General features: G+C 34.1%; 1 long non-coding RNA gene across 2 annotated transcripts in view; it reads left to right on the forward strand.

Moving 5' to 3' along the window:
* LOC146998355 (uncharacterized) overlaps window positions 1-12,274 on the forward strand; it is a 58,504-nt gene that overhangs the window by 24,280 nt on the left and 21,950 nt on the right. The window lies entirely within an intron of this gene.

A 12,274-nucleotide genomic window follows, 5' to 3' on the forward strand; every position in this document is an offset into this window, starting at 1 on the left:
AAATTGCGTTTATGTCCGGAAAGCGCGACAGGATATGTATTAAATTTACATATAGAATTGTTGTAATATAGGTACTTCAACAAAGAATTGGAATTTTTCTTGATATAACATACCAAATTTTTTCCATATTTCCATTCTACGACTCAATTTACGCCAAACTACCAAGTTTTGGAAAAATCACACGAGTAGTTTTTAAAAATTAGCTCGCAAAATTTTACCTCCTCAATGTTAATTGGGTCTGGTTATATATTTATTAAGCTCTCTTTTTTTATTAAACTTACTTGATTTTTCCTTTCGCAATTCGGAATTCAGGTTCATTTCAAATACAATTCAGCCATTTTTTTATGATTTCTTTTTAAATTTGTATTTTCAAATAATTTTTATAATTTAAAAAAAAATTTAATTATGATCTTTAAAAATTTTACCATCCTCTTAATAAGGACGTATTTCTAAGCGTACCTGCAAAAAAATTACTGTTTTTTATACAAATCTAATATACATCATAAGTCACGCTTTCGAAACATCAAAAACGAAATTTGAATTTTATCAATCGGCCCAGTAGAACGGCAGATATAAAACTACCTCTCTCTCTCTCTCTCTCTTTTTTTTTTTTTTTTTTTTTTTTTTAATGTATGTATTTGTGTGTGTAAGAAATAAAAGAAAAATGAAAGTAAATTTCTAACCAATTATTAACTTAATTCAAGCTAACTCTTTTAATTCTGGATTTCTTTTGCTTCCGAGCCCCTTCAAGGAATCTATACTTTGTCACTTATGTCCTTCTTTCGTCTTCTGCAGTGATTCGCAATGCTGAGTTCTTACTCAGTCTCTATTTGAAACTAAAACAAAGAAGCCGAACTTATAAATACTCTATCTGCTAATACACAGTCACTTTTATCCACGGCTTTCGTTAAGCAAACATGTAATTAACCACTCTGCAACTTTCATTTAATGTTAACAATGTGATTTATGTACATAAAATTGTAGGGCTCTAATAACACACTTAGTGTTGTGCCAATGAGAAAGACATTTCTCAATAGATTAGTCATCAAAAAATAAAGTTATTTAATCCAATAAGGATTATAGGAGAAAACTTTCTGATATTATAGTATTGAATTCCTCATATACAGTCAAAAGTCGTTAATCTGGACACCCATAATCCGAAATGATCTATAATTCGGACCTCAAAGCTACAAACTTTCTGCGCATGTGTCAACGCATAATGCGTTCACGCATTCGCGTAATACTTTTACGCGTGCGCATGCGCGTTTAATGTATAACGGACGTTATAAGGTAAGCTAAAATTATCTAATTATCTATTTCAGTTAATGTTGCAGATTGCGTTGTTCCTTAATCTTTGAATTGGATCCGGCTTATTATTTTTTGCCCACTGTTAGAGCAATTTTTTAAAAGTAAGCTTGAACTTTCGATTATGTCAAGTAGAATTTCTAATTTTCTCAGAAGGACTATTAGTTTCGTTTTGGCATTTTGCGTCGATTGAGAATAGACGGCGAATCACTTTTCAAATTCTTGCCACCAAGTATTAGAGCCCTATTTTATATTTAAAGAAATCTAATAATAATGAATCTGCATAAATGTATGTATATTTCTAGCAGTGTTATAAAACAACGGTACCTAAACCCATCCAATTGTGAATAACGTAATCCTCCACCTGATTATGGGCGTATGGAAGCCCAAATTTGGAATCTGGAGTTTGTTTTATTACCTATTTTGTAAAGCATTTATGAGTTTTCCATTAAGAAATTCACTGTACGAAAAAAAAAACATTTTTATCTCCAACGCGAGACTGCGTATCGGAAATTCTAAAGATCTGCTCATTTATTTCGTCAAGAACGTACTTGAATTTTTGTAAAAATGTAATTTGTTCTCTTAAAGAGGTTAAAACTCTACACCTACTTTGGTTTTTAATTCCTGCCTACTGCTTAACATGCACTGCGTGCTTGTTGTGCGAAGCATCTGTATATTCGTAATTCACATCTGCTGGTTTACTTAACTAAATAAAGAAAGAACTATCGATACCTCATTTTCCTAACTAAATAAAAGAGAGCACTTCTGTCGAAATGAAATAGTGGCGAAAAAGGGAACTTGAATCAACGAGGAACAATGACGATATGATGTGCGTAAGGTAGAATATAAATGACTGATCTTTACTAAGTCAGCTTATTTCTTTACATTCTCTTTTGCATGCTTTTTTATATTTCGCAAAGTTTATATATTTTTATACAATTCAATATGCTTTGTTCTTATTTAAAACTAGGTATTTAAAGAGTGGAGCTGAAACGGATTAATGGTATTTAAATATATTTCAATGCAAAATGTAATTTCAGGATACGAATAGATCGGCTTATAGCTCGGTCGCAGAATGAATGAAATTGTGTACTGAAGTACCACTGCATTCCTGTATTTGTTTCTCTATTAAACGCAGACTTCAAACTCTACATTTCTTCAAACTATTAATACTACATTAGATTTGTTTTCGTTTCCGTTTGTTTAAAGTATTAGAAAGATCTGATATTAAAATAATTTTAAAATATTTCAGAATTTATGTCAAACATTTTTTATTCAACAGCTAGCTTGATGAAACTATAAATTGCAGTTTATTTATTTTTGAATTCCTTTTTTCTTATATTAGGATTTTTCATCTTTGGTTTTTCAGTTTATTGAAACTTAGGATATGTTTAAGTTCAAAACTTTTGCTTTACCGGGCCATTACAAAGGGTAACTATTTATAGTCGCTTTTCTTATTTACGAATACTTGAAATTATGAAAAGTATTCCATACACAGGTACTGAAATACTTTTCATAAAAGTATTTCAGTACCTGTGTATGGAATACTTTTCATAATTTCAAGTATTCGTAAATAAGCTTAAAAAGCTTCGATTAGTTTGAACACATATACGTCACTCTATATCAAGTACAAAATAACGTATAAGGTATTCCTCTTGCCTTCGTGGTGCAGTGGTTCTGCATGCTGGGCCAGTATTCCAGAGGTCCGTGGTTCGATTCCCGGCGAATGCGTTTGCTCATTTTTCATCTTGCCTGCTTCAGAAAAATACCTGATATCTCTACAGTGATGCCCGAGCTAAAAGGGTGGCGGATGGTGATTCTCTCCACCCAGGATTTGGCGATTGGGTCCCCTAAAAACCCCAGTCGCTCTTTAAAGGGGGGAGTATATAAGGTATTTGTCCCGCCTTCCTAGCGTGCCTTCGTCGTGGATTGGTTCTGCACGCTGGGCCAGTATTCTAGAGGTCCGTGATTCGATTCCCGGCGATAGCGTTTGATCATTTTTCATCTCTCCGGCTTTTCCAATTAACCTAATGTTTCTACAACCGAATTAAAATCTTCTAATTTTGAAAAACGTTACAAACATTTATCATGTGTAAATAACAGAATCTTTTCCCATTGAACCTAGAAGAAATTGTAACTAAATATAATTCAACAGATATCTACTCATGTTATAATTTATGTATTTAATTCTTTTTAATACTGGCAACATTGCGTTTTAACTGTAACTGCTGTTTCATGATTTAAGATTTATTTGTTATTTAGAAGGTGCTTTTTATCACTAACCTCCTTTGGTTTGAGAAATATTCTACAATTTTTTATATTTCTAAAATGTTATATTTATATAACAATTTTTTATATTTCTAAAATGTTATATCAGGCTTATCTTATAGCACAGTTTCTTGAACTGAAAGACCAACTGATAAATTGGCAATCTTCACATAGAAGCAAATATATTTTAGTGCACATTAAATGAATGTCTATTGCTGACGTCTGACTGCGATAATCAAAATGATGGTTCATATATTTTGATGAATCATAAAATTTTGGAATCCATTTTTATTAAAATGTGACGAGTGTTCTACAAATCTTGAATTAATTTGAATTATTTAGTTTAATACTTTTAAGTGCTCGGGTAGACCAGTTAATTACTTTATATGTGAAAAACATTTGTCAAAGCTTTTTTGAATATAGGAAAAGGCCACGCCGCTTTCGAAGTATTTTCAATAATAATGTGAATTTAAGCAATGAACCAAAAGACATTTGCTGAATGTTTACGCATTTTGTCGCAAGAAAGGGAAAACCTAAAAAATGATTTTTCTTGGAACATTATTTTAAACAAGCATAAGGAATTAACTAATAATGGGAACAATGACGAATGTTTAGATATAGCAAACGTCATATGATGACACATACAAAATATAAATATACATCGCATTATGGAATAATTACTGTCATAGATATTTTCATTGGGTTTGTTTCGAAATATGGTTCTAAATGCGTGTGTACCTAAAGAGACATGTGTTCTGATAATATGAAATTTAATATATTGTTTGAAAACCACAAACCAGAGGGTTCGAGAAATTTTAATGCCTCGTTTAATGCTATGGGAGTAAAACTAGCAGAAATTGTATGGGAAAGGTCCATAAATGCGTGCACCATATGCGATATGTTGAAGTACTTTCTGACGAGAATGTAAAAACGTATCAACCTTTCTTAACTCTAAACTTTTGTGGTAATGAAGTACAAATGAATAAAAAAGAATGCATCAATCAACCCCCTTGACAAACGTTTATATACAAAACTGCGGAATGCAGTTAAAGAGCCGCGTAGCGGAGAAAAAAGGTAGCTACTATTTTTAAAACTAACAAAACACTGCAGAAAAGCAATGAAGAGTAATATACTTAATGTAAAAAAATGAAATCTTTTATTTATACTGTTTATCTACTGATGTTTCAGCAAAACTTTCAGCATATCTTACTAGTGCATTTACCAAAGTTTACTAGCAAATAAAGGACAGCCAAAATCGCTTAAAGCATTGGAAGCAAAAGTATCTGAAGATTTATTTCTTAATATTGAAACTTTATCAAAGCAGCACATAATTGCCGTTCAGACATTTTTCTGGTAAAACCCAGAATACGATTAAAGTACCCATAGCTTAATTTAGAAAATCTGCCATAAAGAAATGTTTGTTTACTCGTTCGAGAAAAAAGCGTGATCAGCGTCTCTTGAACTAAAGCAAAAATAAGAAATTTCCCTACTCGGGGAAAAAGGTAAATTCAAAAATATATTGTATAACATATGTAAACATATGTATGTTTTAACATATCAAAATTTCATCGGAAATGAAAAATGTAAAATACATTGTAAAACACTGAAAGATAATTTGAATGTAACAGATGATGGTAGAACATATGGTGCAGGTGAATTTTAAAATGTCATTGGGTATAATCAATAAAGTAAATTATTTCTAACTATATATTTGAATGACATGTTGGGTAATTTGCTATCATCTCGTTGACCGTAAAATGTGGCGGTGATACCTCCAAAATTGCTGCTATCTTTCCTGCGGAATTCAGGAGCAATTGAAGCCTCTTTATTTATTAAACAATTCATGTTTATTTTTGCTTCGTATCAGTTTCGTTTTTGCGCTATGTAAAACGACTTTCGTCTATTTTTACCATTTTGTTAGACTCTCCGATTTTAACGGAAATTCAGTTTAGAACACTATGAGTACAATCCGACTTCAATATTATGTTTCAGTAGATAGAATATGGGGGTTTGGAGCCATGTGGCGCTGTGGCGCTCACAGACGACGGACGGGGGGAGAGGAAATTTACGGAGGAGCCCGTGTGGGTTGATACGTCATCAACCACGCGGCTTAACCCCGGACGTGCTGCATCCTGTTTGTGACGTCATCACGCATTATCACTTCGTATTATCTTGCTATTCTTACGTCAGACACATGTCTCATCCTTTTTGTGTAGTAATCCGGTTTCATGTACACGTTTATCGATTGACATAGAACTCCCCGCTGCTTTGATGTCATACTAAATCCGCAACCTGATTGTAGCATGTTAGAATTTCTAGCGCATTCTTTTTAGTTCAGCAACGACCGCTAGAGGGCAGTAGTCGTATCCATAGCGCTTTCTGATTGGTTCTCCTGGATCCTGACCAAGGCTTATATAGAGAGACGCTGGACCCTATCATATCATTTCCGCCTGTGTTGCATGTTTCGTTCCTGCTTTCGCTCTTCCTGTTTGAATCAAGACGTGTTATTCGAGGTACGTATTATTTTTAATCATATATCTTTTTCGTGTTCGTATATTTGATGTTACTATTTAATTTGAGTACGAAAATCTGCATTTGTTGCACTGCCTTTATAGTTTGACTTTATATTTTTTAGATGGATTTGGAACAACAGTTTGAGAACGAGCCTCTCAACATGGATGTGCCGAAGATTTCAGATTCTTAACAATACCATGAAAAGCCCAAAGAAACACCCATCTCGCAGAACGCTAATGGCAAACGAAAAATAGACGAAGAAAATACATATAAGAAGAAAGTAAGTATTACGAAAAGAGTTTATTCTTGCTATAACGCAGACTTATTATTCTTTTATCAAACGACTCATCATTATTTTTTCTCTTTTAGCGCAACGGACGCTTTACTGAAGGCACAATCCCAGAGGAGCTGACACATATTGGCAACAATGTCTTTGTGGGACCTACCCTTTTCAACGGAAAGATCAAAGTGCACATCAGGCAATACAGCAAGTACGGGAGTTCATATTATCCGACTCGTAACGGTGTGAATTTAGAGCCTTCGTGTTTGGACACCTTCTCTCAACACAGCCCACAAGAGGTGTTCACAATGAATCTGCACTTACCCAAGAATTTTAGTGCGGAATATAATGGTTACCACATCACGTTAAAGCAATTTACAGTAAAAGGAGTGGAGAAAAGCAATATTAGACTTACAATCGCCCAGTGGGAAGAATTGTCCACAAATTACAGTCGCATCAGTACCATCGTCACTAACCTCGTATATCAATGTATGGACTTTTGTGAAGCCTACGAAAGTGTATTCGAGAACCTATTAACGAGGAAAAGCTTCCAGAATCCTTCGACATTTCTTTGGGAACAGCATGCCTTCAAACTATTCTAAAGACGTCACTAGAACAGCTGATCCAAGAACACGGAGATTTGAAGTATCCTAAACTTATAAACTGTGAAGAGCTCGCTATTTATAAAACAGAAACTATCAACTCCATGGCTCTGAAATTAAATTCTATCGACATAGTCAGGCAATTTTATGGAAATGTATGGACTGAAGAGCCTTATTTACTTCTGATTAAACCAGCACATTATATCACAAAAGACTTTTTAAAATCTGTTTGTCTCAAACATGTACTTGATGAAGTGAAAGAAACATTTTGTCCTGCCAATCTGGAAAAATATGGTGCTTATGGTATTGAATATTATGAATGTTTAAAAAGTAAATAAAATTATTGGTTTATAATGGTCTCTTTACTGTCTCATAATTAAGTTTAAAAATAAATATATAAGGGAACACTATAAATACTCATACACATTTGCTTTCCGTTCATAAGAAGGATTGATATAGAAATAAGAGGTTGTATGTTTTAGAGTAAACTATAAATGAGCGTTCACATTTCTATTAGTAAAAATCACTGCTGTACATACCATGAATCTGACTCAGATGTATCGCGATCCAGCCCTTCCCGCCAGTTTTGGTGGAGTGAGTGCTTTGCATCGTGCTTTAAAAGGCAAAGAAAGTCACAAAACGATCAAGAATTGGCTTACCAGCAAAGAGTCATATACTTTGCACAAGCCTACCCAGCGACATTTTCGTCGCAATCGCGTCCTCGTCAGAGGCATCGACGCTCAGTTTCAGTCTGATTTGGCAGATATGCAGTCTCTTGCCAAACACAACGATGGATATAAATATTTGCTAACGTGTATTGATGTGTTTTCCAAATATGCTTGGGTTATTCCACTCAAAGATAAAACAGGTCAGAGTGTCAAATCAGCTCTTGAACATATTTTTAGCGAGAGAAAACCACATGTGTTACAGACTGACAAAGGTAAAGAGTATAAGAATAAAATCGTTCAAACTTATCTTAAAAAAGAAAAGGTTCTTTTTTTCACAACTGAGAACAGTACAGTAAAGGCAAGCATCATCGAACGATTCCACAGAACCCTCAAAAGCAAAATGTGGAAGTACTTCAGTGAAATGAATACATATCGTTATATTGACGTAATAGATAAATTAATTCACAGTTATAATCATACCTGGCATCGCTCTATTCAAACTGAACCAGCGAATGTCAATAAACACAATGAGAAACAAGTGTGGAATCAATTATATAAAGACCTACATAAACCTCAACCTAAGTTCAAAGTGGGAGATACAGTGCGCGTTAGCAAATTAAAAATGATTTTTGAAAAAGGCTATGAAAGTAACTGGACGAGAGAAATCTTTACGATCCATGAAGTCCTTCCTAGAAATCCACCTGTTTATCGACTTAAAGACCTTGCTGGAGAAGTCATTGAAGGAACCTTCTACGAAAAGGAACTGCAAAAAATTTCAGATTCGGGATATTATCCTGTTGAAAAAGTGTTGCGAGAAAGAAAGAGAAATGGTATGACGGAATACTATGTGAAATTCGTAGGTTATCCACCAAAATTTAATGCATGGGTGACAGATGTGAAAAGAATATAAAAACTCCACATCGTATAAAGAATCGTCATTTGCCAAGATGTCTTTCTATATGACGTTACCTAGTGATAGCTCTCAACGTTATTTTCCAGGAAATACTATCTCTCATTTCATTACTCAATTGCCTGCACCCATATCTTTGAACGGGGAATGGGAAGTTGGTCTTTCTGAGATCATTTACCCGCACACCTGGTACAATATTAACAAAGATAACAATCTCTTTGGCTTTGATTTGGGTGACTCTTCAGGTGTAAGGGAAGTTGCCAATAGAAAAATACCACCAGGATGTTACGAAAGTGTCCCAGATCTCTTAAAAGCCATGACTTTAGCATCATTTAAAGATAAAATCTCTTTACAGTATGATCGCTCAACAAAAAGAGTGAAAATTGTGACGCAAAATGGAGCTCGATTAATCTTTTATGATTCGGGATTGGCAAGTTTATTAGGCTTCGAACCGCAGATTGTCGAAGGTACTTGGAATAGTCCATATGTGGGTGATTTGCATTCTGCTTATACATTACTTTATGTGTATAGTGATATCGTTTCGCCTCAGATTGTTGGTAATGTGCAAGCTCCCCTCTTAAGAGTCGTGACAGTTACCGGAAAAGATGGTGATACCGTAAATGTACAGTACGACAGACCGCATTATGTACCAGTAGCAAGAAATTCATTTAATACAATCGAAGTGGAAATCCGACTCAATTCGGGTACATTCGTTCCTTTTGAGAGGGGTAAGTTAATTCTTGTGCTTCATTTCCGAAGGCGACAAATCCTATAAATATGACAACAGAAGAGGAAAAGTTTTATTTGTAAAGAAGACATCAAGATGCTCGTACCATACGAATGTTGTACTCAGAATTATGAAAATCATTATCAAACCGGCTCGGGACTTTCTTATTATCAAGGTCAACCCTATCAAAAGGGCTATGGTCTCGGGGGATTTTTTCGTAGTCTATTTCGCTCTGCTATGCCTTTGTTTGTGAAAGGAGCTAAAACGGTGGGGAAAGAAGCTTTGCGCACCGGAACTCTCATCGCAAATGATGTGTTGGCAGGTGAAAACATTAAGTCTGCTGCTAAACAAAGAGCCAAAGAGGCGGGAAAAGTATTAGCTGCAAAAGCTATTCGTAAAGCCCAGACCATGGTTGGTAGTGGCAAGTATAAAAGGAAGCGAAAACAGTTAAAACACTTCATTTCTCCGAAAGCTGTGAAGCAGAGAAGACGTGATATTTTCGATTCATAATGGCTTTTATCATGAAAGATATTCCTGAATGTGTTAAATCCGAATTAGAACTTTTTCATTTACCTGGAACTCAAACGGCGATTCAGAGCGGCCAATGGGTTCAGTTTCATCCTCTATCTAATGTATTTGATGGAGGTCCCGTAGAATTTCATATTTCAGGCAGTGGAGAAGATTATATTGACTTGTCACAAACACAACTCTACGTGAGAGCAAAAATAATAAAAACGGATGGTTCACCTCTGGATAAAGATGCTACAATCGGCCCAGTAAATTTGTTCCTGCATTCTTTATTTTCTCAGGTGGATGTCACATTAAACGAACGACTGGTGTCTTCTTCTAGTAACACATACCCCTATAGAGCTTATATTGAAACTTTGCTCAATCACGGCTATGATAGTAAAACTTCAAAATCAACAGCTGAAATGTATGATAAAGAACTAGAGAAGCGATCTTCCTTTTTCAAACTGAGTTCTACTGTTGATATGATTGGTGGCATTCATTTTGATTTATTTCATCAAGAAAGGCTTTTATTAAATATGGTGGATGTTAAATTAACTCTCATAAGAAGCAAGCCGGAGTTTTGTTTGCAAGGGAAAGCAGGTCATAAAGTGGTTTTAGAACATGTATCTCTTTTCGTGAGAAAAGTGCGTGTGAGCCCTGGAGTTATCCTAGGTCATGCCAAAGCGTTAGAGAAGAGTAATGCCAAGTATCCTATTAATAGAGTATTATGTAAAGTCTATTCCATTCCCCAAAATAGCATGTCTTTGATACAAGACAACGTTTTTGTTGGCCAGATGCCTCAAAGAATTGTAATGGGATGTGTTGATAATGACGCTTTTCATGGAAATTTTGCCAAGTCACCATTTGAGTTTAAACATTATCACCTGAATTTCATTGGAGTGTACGTCGACGGACAGCCTGTGCCTTACAATCCACTGGAACCAAATTTTGATAACAACAATTATATTCGAGCTTATCATAGCCTGTTTTTCAATAAATCCCAGCACGATAAAGGCATTTTTATATCCAGAGAAGACTATTTACAAGGTAATGTGTTATTTGGTTTCGAATTATCACCAGACCTTTGTGATGGAGAGCATATGAATCTCATTAAGCATTCTAATCTACGGATTGAGTTAAAGTTCAGCCAACCTCTCGAGCAAACCGTGTGTGTGATTATCTTTGCAGAATTTGATAACGTGATTGAAATTAATAAATCGAGGAACATCATTTTTGACTTTAACTGATGGATGGTCGTATTATACAAGACATTTTATCTCGTGAAGCAGCAGCTGTCTTTCGAGGAGTTTATCCAGCTGATAAAATACCTCCCTTAATTAGAAGATCAGCCATCGTTGTGAATACAGACAACTCCACAGAACCCGGAGCGCATTGGGTAGCCTTTTTTCAAGATGAAGAATTAGAATTTTTTGATTCTTACGGACAATCTCCAGATGTTTATGGATTCCACTGTTCAAATGTAAAATGGAATAATATTCCATTACAGAGTGTAACTTCTAATGTATGTGGAGCATACTGTATTTATTATGTACTGAAACGAAGCCAAGGCCAACCTATGTACGCCATTATTGAAAATTTATGTAAAATGAGTGATTTTAACCTGTATCAATTTGTGTGGTGTGGTGTGGTGGTGTATTTAATTATGGCAAAGCACACTAGGGCTATCTGCCTAAGAGGAGGGATGCCTTTCGTGGAGGACTTTCTAAGGGAAACTGGCTCGTATACACCGTATCAATTTGTGAAAAAAAAAACTTATGGTGTAAGAATGATTTTTAAACAATGAAATATTTGAAATGTATTTTTTCTTCTCTGTTTTATTTTTCTGACTGAATAAATTTTTTCAACTTATATAAAAGCATATTGAGTTTTAAATAATGAAACCTTTTCATATGAAGAAAAACACAAATATCACTTTTCGACCTAAAAAAATTAAAGTGAAATTTTTTCGACCTAAAAATATCTAAATGAAATTTTTTCGACTTTTCAAAATCAAAGTGTAAATTTTTCCCCTTACATTTTGAAATTAACATGAGTTTTCCCATAGAAAAAATAAAAGTTGAGATTTTTCTCCCTAAAAAAATTAAAGTGAAATTTTTTCGACCTAAAAATATCTAAATGAATTTTTTCGACTTTTCAAAATCAAAGTGTAAATTTTTCCCCTTACATTTTGAAATTAACATGAGTTTTCCCATAGAAAAAAATAAAAGTTGAGATTTTTCTCCCTAAAAAAATTAAAGTGAAATTTTTTCGACCTAAAAATATCTAAATGAATTTTTTTCGATTTATAAAAAAAAAAAATAATAATAGAAATAAAAATAAATAAAAAAAAAACTGAAGTTTTTCATCTTGAAAACTGTAAATAAAACTTTTTCCGTCTTAGAAAAAATCTTTTTATTTTTTATTTTATTTATTTTTTCATAATTATTTTTTATTTCGGAAAAGTATCTTATTCCTAAGAACACAATAAAG

Source organism: Stegodyphus dumicola, chromosome 2 (genome assembly GCF_044657685.1).
Source record: "Stegodyphus dumicola isolate Sdum_Otavi_A_Nest chromosome 2, ASM4465768v1".
In the NCBI taxonomy this organism is placed as follows: domain Eukaryota; kingdom Metazoa; phylum Arthropoda; class Arachnida; order Araneae; family Eresidae; genus Stegodyphus; species Stegodyphus dumicola.